The sequence below is a fragment of the Panthera uncia genome, chromosome B4 (genome assembly GCF_023721935.1).
Source record: "Panthera uncia isolate 11264 chromosome B4, Puncia_PCG_1.0, whole genome shotgun sequence".
In the NCBI taxonomy this organism is placed as follows: domain Eukaryota; kingdom Metazoa; phylum Chordata; class Mammalia; order Carnivora; family Felidae; genus Panthera; species Panthera uncia.
Window position 1 is genome coordinate 98,861 of NC_064809.1, and position 9,241 is coordinate 108,101.

Sequence of the window (9,241 nt, forward strand, 5' to 3'; positions counted from 1 at the left end):
TCCAGGAACAGGTGAGGGGGTAGAACTGGACTTCCACGTAAAATTTTAGCTCTCGTGGGAAGCTTCCAGCAAAGTTAGTAAACCTCCATTTGCAAAGGAGAAACTGCTGCTTGCCAAAAGTTATATAACCAGTCAAAGGCAATGTTTGGGAAAGTGCCTGCTGGGCTCGGTACAGGCTGAAATTTAAAATTCTTCTGTTCCAGGTTGTGGCAACTGGGACATCAGAAGCCGCGATGGTCCTCGGGACCTGTCTGAGGGCTTAGCTGTTGGAGGGTCAGTAGGGCTCAATGAGGTGGGGGTGGGGAGGGGAGATGCTGCTGTGACTCTCTCATCTGCACATCCTTGTCCTCAGGTTTCTGGCTTCTGTTCTCCTGTGTGCCCTGTGTCATGGTGACAGGGGAGCACTTAATGTCTGAGTTTACTTGGTAAAGTAGATATTACTGCCCCCTTTTTATGGATGACAATACCAACAGTAGCTATTAATTATCAAGCAGTTACTCTGGTTGGGCATCAGTAGGGAACAGCGCATTTGCTTTCTTATTCAATCCTCACAATGATGCAATGAACTAGAATAATATTCCCATTTCACAGATGACAATAATGAGACTTGTCCAAGATCAACAGCTATAGAATGCGGGAGTTAGGGTTCTGATCCAAGCAATCTGGTGCCAAAAATCCATGCTCCTGACAGGTAGTGGCACTGAGGTCCTTCCTCAAAAGTTCTCAAGGTTAGCTGGAATTTGAATCAGGCACTCCAATGCCAAAGCCCACGCACTTTCGCTGTGTCATGTTAGAGAAGAGAGATAGGAAAAAGGCTAGGAGGGAATTTTGGAGGAAAAAAGACACATGCATACACAAACAGCCTTTCCATCTTGTATGATGAGCTTCCAGTGAAAAGACACAGGGTCCTGCTTTCCTTTAAATGCCCTGAGGCAAATTAACCAGGGTGTGGGAGGACCCACTTATTTTTTTTTTTTTAACATTTATTTATTTTTGAGACAGAGAGAGAGCATGAACGGGGAAGGGTCAGAGAGAGAGGGAGACACAGAATCTGAAACATGCTCCAGGCTCTGAGCTGTCAGCACAGAGCCCAACGCGGGGCTCAAACTCACAGACCTCAAGATCATGACCTGAGCCGAAGTCGGACGCTCAACCGACTGAGCCACCCAGGCACCCCTAGGACCTACTTATTTTTTTTTAATGTTTATTTATTTTTTAGAGAGAGAGAGAAAGAGAGCAGGGGAGGAGCAGAGAAAGGGGAGACAGAGAATCTGAAGCAGGCTCCAAGCTCTGAGTTGTCAGCACAGAGCCCAACCCGGGGCTTGAACTCACAGACCGTGAGATCATAACCTGAGCGGAAGTCTGACGCTCAACAGCTCAACTGACTTAGCCACCCAGGGGCCCCCAGGATGGCCTACATCTAGTAGCACTGCATATTCACAGACGGAAGCAGGAGACACACAAAGGACCCTGAAGAAATGCCTGGGTCAGACCCTGAAACACAGCAGCCCAGAGGAACAGGTCCAACGTACCACACAGGCAGTAGGGGACTCGGGCTTTCCAGGGAAATAGATCTCTTATTTTATTTTTTTTATTTATTTTTTATTTATTTTTTTAAATGTTTTATTTATTTTTGAGAGAGACAGAGACAGAATGTGAGTGGGTTAGGGGCAGAGACAGAGGGAGACACAGAATCCGAGGCAGGCTCCAGGCTCTGAGCTGTCAGCACAGAGCCTGACGTGGGGCTCGAACTCAAGGACTGTGAGATCATGACCTGAGCTGAAGTCGGACGCTCAACCAACTGAGCCACCCAGGTGCCCCTAGATCTCTTATTTTATACTGGAATGTTTCTGAAATTAAAATATGCACAATGCCCATTTCAGTCTGAGTCACAAAGGATGACAACTTCAATGAATACTAATTGCCATTACCAGGTTTGGTCTGCAGCTTTTTACTTTCGAAAACATGATTTTTAATCATCCACAGACAGTTAGGCACTGAGAAACTAAGCAACACTAACTAAACTTGTTATATAGTAATTTGACATCAGAATGCTAATTTACTTTTAGGGAAGATAAGGAGAAACTATATTTCTATCTAAAACATCAATATCTAATATAAAAGACTGGCAAAATCCAATGGGAAGCCAGAAAGGTGCAGAATAAACTCAAACCAAATTAGTAAAATGAAGGTACAGTCTTAGAAAACATTTTATTGGCCCCTGAGAGACATTATCACTCTGCCCTCTATAATGGCCAGCACATGGACACTCACGTTAGTATCTCCCCTTTATTAAAAAATGGTTCTTATCCTCTTGGGGATGGAGAGCTGTAGTACACTTAAGAGATGCTGTTCACCTAAACCACACATTCCCATGGATGCGAGTTTTAGTATCATCCCTTTCTTTCCCACATCAGGAAGTGTCCCTAAGGTGAGTGAGTAAAAAAAAGGGTATTATTACAGGTATAACTTTCAATTTCACTCATATGCCACACTTTATTACCAGTAACAAATTGCCATGCTAATATCTTACATTGCAAACATATATGTTTGGTGGTATTAAACACACACAAATCTTTACTTCTTGATTCTTTCTGGATTGGTGAATTTTGAAATGGGTTTCTCAGAGATACCATATGTGCTGTTTCTGCCTGCGAGATGTTCCTCCTCTGTTCTTGATCTGTTTTCTACAAATAATGCCTGGATAAGATTTCATTGCCTGGCTATCGTGACAATGTAGTAATTAAAGCAGTAATTACTTAAACTCACTTTGGATGAGTTAGTAATTGGTAAGTAGTACATTTGTAAGCCTTTTCTCATGATGACCTTCTCCTGTGACAACCACCTCATCTATTTTAGAGTCAGTTTCATTAACTTCAATTACCTAATAGTTCTATGTTTTGCCTTTTCATGTAAATTTTGGGATGTGAGCTATGTATAGATTGCAGCCACAGATCTCTATACATTAAAGAATCAGTGGAAAATAAGAATCTATACAACTTAATTTTATAGTTACTTTTCTGAAAAGTAGATATTCTTTTAAAAAAAAATTTTTTTAATGCTTATTTTTGAGAGAGAGAGAGTGCACAAGCTGGGGGTGGGGGGCAGATAGAGAGGGAGACACAGAATCTGAAGCAGGCTCCGAGCTGTCAGCACAGAACCCGAGGTGGGGCTTGAACTCACAAACCATGAGATCATGACCTGAGCTGAAGTTGGTCGCTTAAACAACTGAGCCACCCAGGCACCCCAGAAGTAGATATTCTTTTAAGTGAGGAATATCTACACTGTGTCATTCCATAAATGGGGAACAACCAGTCTCTCAGGCTAGTATTATTACAATTTTTTTCCTGATTATAAGCAAAGATTCTTTAAAAATAAGATACCCGTAACCCAAAGCAATATGCATTAACATTTTCTTCCACAGTATTTACTTGTAGTATTTAACAAAATGGAAATCATATGTATACATTTTTTTTAAGTAGGCTTCATGCCCAGCACAGAGCCCAACTCAGGGCTTGAACTCATTACCTTGAGATTAAGACCTGAGCTGAGATCAAGAGTCAGACTGGGACACCCAGACACCCCTGTTTAAGTGGTTTTATATATTTTTTCAAGTAACAGGTTTTTTTCTTTTTCTTTTTTTAAATGTTTATTTATTTTTGAGAGACAGACAGAGAACAAGCAGGGAAGGGGCAGAGAAAGAGGGAGACACAGAATCTGAAGCAGGCTCCAGGCTCTGAGCTGACAGCACAGAGATGTGTTAAGAAGCCCCGACAAGGGGCTCCGACTCACAAACCGTGAGATCATGACCTGAGCTGAAGTCAGACACTCAACCAACTGGGCCACCCAGGTGCCCCTCCAATTAACAGTTTCTAATGCTAGATGTTTTAAATCCTTCCATTTGACTTTACTGATAACACAAAAAACATTGTGATGAACCTCATTCATTAGTTCATTAAATATTTCTGAGTTCCAAGTATTTGGAAAAAGTGCCTCGCCCCAGGCCATTTCATACCCCACCACCCACAACCTGACTCCTCTCTCCCTTGGTTTCTCTCCCAGCCCCCACCCTAGGTGGTGAGATTCAGTGGTCCACTATGCCAGACCTTTTCTTTTTTTGTTTTTTAATGTTTATTTAATTTTGAAGGGGAGAGAGACAGAGTGTGAGTTGGGGAGGGTCAGAGAGAAGGAGCGAGACACAGAATCAGAAGCAGCCTCCAAGCTCTGAGCTGTCAGCACAGAGTCCTACATGGGCCTCGAACTCACGAGCAGGAAGTCATGACCTGAGCTGAAGTCTGACTCTTAATCAACTGAGCCACCCAGGCTCCCCCAGACCTGTTCTTAAATATGTTGAAAGTGAGAAAAAACAACTTGGAGAATCATGTTCTCTCTCAATAAAGCCATGCTTGCAGCCCTATTGTCTTGCAGCAGATTAAAATTTCCTATTTGGAGTAATCAGCAGCTTAGTGTTAACTTTTCTTCTATGTCCATTCGCGCTGTGGCAATCCTAATGGCCTCCAAGGTATGCAGGTGCTGGGGGCTAGCAAACGACCTTGTGCGTGGAAATGCAAAGGTGAAAACATATTAATGTGCTCCAAGAATATCAGCCCAGGTATACATACTTGTTCTGTTATACACACACAAACACACACAGGCATCCATGGACAGGGAGAACATTACATAGACCTCTCAAAGTTTGGGAGACCTGCATTTACAAGATTCTTTACTTCACAGCCCTCGAGCAACCTAAGTACAACATGATCTGATTAACATGTAGTTTTAATTAAGATGTGTTAAGAAGGACTATGATACTTGATGAACAGAACCACTAGTATGTTATTTGAAAGCAAAACAGTAATAGCCTGACAGTGTTCTATCAAGTGCAATGAAATCATCAATCTTATCTGTGGCATTTTTCCATTTAACCATATTTATTGGGTGCCAGGGTATTCTATGGAGAACAATCCTCTCATCAGACTGGAAACACTAAATCTAATAACACTATATTTACACTGAGGTAAATATATCATTAAGATAGAAAAATAGGCCAATTTAAATTGGGGGCTCTGGAAGGTCCTTTTGGAAAAAGTGACAGTCCAGCAGATAGATACCTGATGAGTAGGATTATCCCCAGGAAGATGGGAGAAAGATGCTCCAGAAGACCCTCCTTCTGGAGGTACAAACTCTGTACCATTCTGAGATGGGACAAAGGTCAACAAGACAGGAATGAAATGCACAATGAATTTAAATTTAGGAGCTAAGTAGGTGCCAGAAAATGCTGGGCCTTGCAACCCCAAGAACAGGATTTGATTTTATTCAAAATGCAGCAGAAAATCGTTGGTTTTAAGTAGGGACAGACATGAACAATGTGTTCATACATTTTTGCCTATCTCGCAAATAGAGTCTTTATGATAGGTTTCTAAATGTGAATATCTGGGGTCAACGCCATTTTTCAGGCTCTTGCAATCTCAAGAGAGTTCATAACAAGTCAGTTCAGTGATGAATGAGTCTCCATGTCTCTCACCCTCAATAATATGACCACTGAAGAATTCTGCCATTTGAAAAAAAGCAGTGTTGTGTTGTTTTGTCGTTTTATTGTTAATTTGAATATTGGTCAATATTTGCTAATAGTTTATAGTTCTTCTTTTATAAATCACCAGTGGCTTTTGTCCCTTCTTTGAGGAGGATAATGTTGGTACACATATATACATATATATTTAATTTTTTCAATATTTATTTATTTTTGAGAGAGAGAGAGAGAGAGAGACTGAGCATGAGTGGGGAAGGGGCAGAGAGAGAGGGAGACACAGAATCCGAAACAGGCTCCACAGGCTCTGAGCTGTCAGCACAGAGCCCTACTCGGGGCTCCAACCGTGAGATCATAACCTGAGCTGAAGTCTGATGCTCAACCAACTGAACTACCCAGGTGCCTATATGTTGGTGTATACCTTACTGATGTGAAGTAGCTTTTTATATCTAAGAACTATTACCCTAGTTCTCATTTCTTGCATATATATATAGTACCAGTTTGTTTGCTTTTTAAATTTTACTTGCACAGTCTTTCCACTTACAAGGGTAATCTGTTATTGAAAAAAAATTCTTGTAAGTTGAAAATGTAGTTACTATTACTTTAAATCAAAATATATGCTATGTATTCTGGAGTCCCCATTCATGAAAAACACCAAGTCTCATTGAGACCTGTCTATTTCACTCGTTTACATTACTTAAGGTAACACAATGTAATACTTCTACTTACCAGTTTCTCTATTTTGTGCTGTTCATTTGCATTCCTGAAGCTTTTTCATACAGTTAGTTATTCTGCATTATATACTTAAGACTATGTTCTGAAAGCGTATATACAGTACTCAATATTTATATGTCAATCTTTAATGCAAAACAATCTTTAATGCAAAACTATTATGTTGAAAAAGGCAAAATAAATAAAAGCAATGCATTTCAGTAGCACCTCCCTGGACTCATTATTGCTACATGCTAGCAAACCGGGAACACTCTGAGGCAAGAACTCAACAGGAGACCCCAAGGCTATAGCTGTGAAGTAGCCCCAACCCTACCAGTCCCAAGAAATTGGAATTGGTCCTGGTAGGTGAACAAAGCAGGAAGGAGGATATTAGAGAAACTCTTTAGAGGTATAAAAGTTGTAGCTCCCATGGGCGTATTAAGTAGGTCTGTATTTGGTTTGGACTTACAGGGTTCATAAATTTTTATACAGCCAAATTTACTACTCATTTTTTTTTTATAAAAATCACTGCTTTAGGTCTCATATTCTTATTCACCTTCAATATTACAAATATCCACCTATAGTTTCTTGAACCTATTGAAAAATGATTTTTAGTTTTTACAATGACATTTAGGTCATTTGGGTTTTTTTAGTGCAAGGTAAGGATATAATTTGATGTATTTTTTGAAGAGACAAAATTTCCACATTAAGTTGTTGGATAATGTATGCCTTTTCTATTCAAATAATATTTCTTAAAGCAGAAGCTGGACAAAGCAATACGCTGATCAGGTCAAGTATTAAGGGTAGAAACTGGTGGTAGGATTTGGGAAGGATTAGGCCTGTTGTGGGTCCTTCCTTGGGAGGTGCTAAATCTCTGAAACATGTCCTAGTTGATGCAAACCACTCCTTATGGCTGGCTGCTCTTCCTTTTCCCCTCTTCTCTGACACCTTTGCCCTCTCTTTGCAGTCAGATGGTAAATTCATGGTATAATCTGAGTTGTATGGAAATAACTATTTTGGTATTCTGGGTCTTCCTCAACTCCCTCCCCCCACCCCCAAACTTAAATTATTGACACCAAACCATTGGCTCAGACCATATCCCCTCCTCCATATTCACTCAGCTGAGAGAAAAATGAGGTAAATGAAACTGTTCTGAAGGGAAAATGGAACCAAGGGCTAAATTCTAGGCAATTTGGGGAATTGTCCAAATTTGGAGTTTGGGGATAAACTATTTGGGAATTTGAGGATAAACTAACTTAGATTAGATAGAATGAGAGATAAGATCTGAGTATGAACACTGAAAAGATGCCTGAACAATTTAACTGGAGGAAAATGTGGAATCATGCAGTCACTTCTTTCCTAAAAGGTAAGCTTCCTTTTTTACACATACATGAATTTGTCTTACTTGAGCAGCCTCCGGGAAATACACAGAACCATGCAGTCCTCTATTTTATAGATGACTTAAAAAAAAAAAAAAAAGATGATTTAAAGCTGTTCATTGTTAGAATATCTGGGCCAGTGTTTAAATATCAGGTATGACTTGATTTTTTTCTGACACCATTTAATTCCTCTCCTGGATCATAAAGACATATATTAATCTGTAAAAATGATTTAAAATTATTTTGTGACATCTCTTGATCTAACCAAAAACTCTGTGAGATGCATCAGATCCAGGGTTGAGTGTGGAAAGACTGTTTCCTTGAGTGGTGTGCATCATAGAACACCTATTCAAGTACTACCCATTTCCAAATTCTTAGCCTTAGCGACCAGGTATGAAAGAAGATTGATAAATTGGATTAGAATCCTTAAATTTCTTGAACGGTCTCTTCCTAGTGATTTTCAGTACATATGTACAAGGAGAACCAGAGTAAGAAATTTTGGCTGATAGGTCGGTCTTCCTTCCAAAGTCCTACCGGAGAAAGGTCATTATGGAGAATATGTGAAATCTGTAAAAGTCTGTTTATCTCTGAGTCTCAGTAAAGCATCCACTGGGATCTCCTCTGGTTAGATGTAGGATTACAAACTGAAACAGATACTTCTCCTTACACCTGTACGGGTGTAGCCAGGTGGATAACGGGTGGTCCTGTTCCTCTCGCAGTCCTGGCTGTGCGCGCCTGGAACGAGGAATCTAGCACCTCCCAGCAATTGTTTCTGACGGCCGAGCTGGAAAGACCTCGCCCGCACGTTCGCGGGATCTGCCGACCTGCGGGAGCCGGCGGCCCTGCGGGCGCACGGCCCACCGGAGCAGACGCGGCCGCCTCGCCCCCAGCCCCGCAGGTCGGAGCCTGACGATGCTGCGAGCGCCGGGCGCTTTGTGCGCTGGGCCGCCGGCTCCCGCGTGCCCGCACGTACGTAGCCTTCACGTGTGTGCTGCTCTCGAGTGCATGTGTGGATATGTAAGAATATGCTGAAGCAAATTCGGAGACAGGCGCCGAGGACAGGACGGAGGGAAGGTGGGTGTGGGCGTGCGCGGCGCCGGCTCGGCCGGGAGGGAGCCCGCGGCCCGCACCCCGCGGCCCGCTCCCCCGCGCGGCCCGCACCCCGCGCGGCCCGCCCGGCCCGGCCGCACAATAAAGTCCGGGGGCGGGCGGGCGGAGGTGGAGGAGGCCGGGCCGGGCGAGCGGCCGCCCCGCGCACCCACCGCCATGTGAGCGGCGCCGCGGCCTCGCAGGACGCAAACTTTCCCCGGCGGCGGCGCCCCAACTTCCCGCCCCCAGGCCTGCCGCGCGGCGCCGAGACCCCGTAAGTGCGGGCGGCGGCGGGCCCCCCGAGTTCCCGGTCCGGCCGCCGCGCCTTCCCGGCCGGGAACGCGCGGGTGTCCGCGGCGGTGGCTTGTCAACATGGCGCCCCTGAAGCGCGGAGTCGGGGAGGGCGGCGGGGAGCCGGGGGCCCGGGGAGGCGGAGGCCGGGCCCGCGAAGCCGGCGGGCAGGCCCGGCAGGAAGGCGGCGGCGGGGCGGGGAGGCGGCGCGGAGGCGGCGCGGAGGCCGGGAGGCGGGGAGCCT

At 43.9% G+C, this 9,241-nt stretch overlaps 1 protein-coding gene across 2 annotated transcripts in view; it reads left to right on the forward strand.

Annotated features, from left to right (window-relative positions):
- The first annotated feature begins 8,601 nt into the window (after positions 1 to 8,601).
- The window catches only part of ZMYND11 (zinc finger MYND-type containing 11), a 133,549-nt gene continuing 132,909 nt past the window's right edge, over positions 8,602 to 9,241 (forward strand). Inside the window, exon 1 of one of the 2 annotated variants that reach the window (XM_049626753.1) lies at positions 8,602 to 8,691. The gene's annotated coding sequence lies outside the window, so the exon portion shown is untranslated. Of the gene's footprint in view, positions 8,692 to 8,752; positions 8,981 to 9,241 lie in introns of those variants that run through there. The other variant, XM_049626749.1, reaches the window with a different exon arrangement.